Source organism: Odontomachus brunneus, unplaced genomic scaffold (genome assembly GCF_010583005.1).
Source record: "Odontomachus brunneus isolate Ranch 3 - 2012 unplaced genomic scaffold, Obru_v1 Obru_scaffold_246, whole genome shotgun sequence".
Classification (NCBI taxonomy): domain Eukaryota; kingdom Metazoa; phylum Arthropoda; class Insecta; order Hymenoptera; family Formicidae; genus Odontomachus; species Odontomachus brunneus.
Window position 1 is genome coordinate 22,668 of NW_022639696.1, and position 666 is coordinate 23,333.

Sequence of the window (666 nt, forward strand, 5' to 3'; positions counted from 1 at the left end):
GTCGGCTCGGCCGAATATTCATGCTGCGAAGGTTATGCTGTGTATTTGGTGGGACCAGGTCGGTGTTATTTATTATGAGCTGTTTAAACCGAACGAAACCATTACTGGGGAACGGTATCGAATTCAATTGATGCGATTGAGCCGAGCACTGTGCGAAAAACGATCACAATTCGAGCAGAGGCACGAAAAAGATTCTACTGCATGACAACGCTCGGCCTCATGTTGCCAAACCCGTTAAAACCTACTTGGAAACTCTCAAATGGGAAGTCCTACCCCATCCGCCATATTCCCCAGATATTGCGGGAGCGGTGCACTTGGACACGGTGCATTTGGACACAGCCAATCACAGCACCGTGTGATTAGAGAAATTTGTAGGGTCCCTTGAAACAGCGACTTGTGATTGGACTGTGTCCAATTGCCCCGTGTCCAACTGATATACACCCGATATTGCGCCGTCCGATTATTACTTGTTCCGTTCGATGGCACATGGTCTGGCTGATCAGCAGTTCCGCTCATATGAAGACATCAAAAAGTGGCTTGATTCGTTGATAGCCTCACAAGACGAACGCTTTTACCGTAACGGTATTCGAGCTCTGCCAGAAAGATGGGAAAAAGTTGTAGCTAGCGATGGGCAATACTTTGAATGATTCATTTGTAACCATTTTT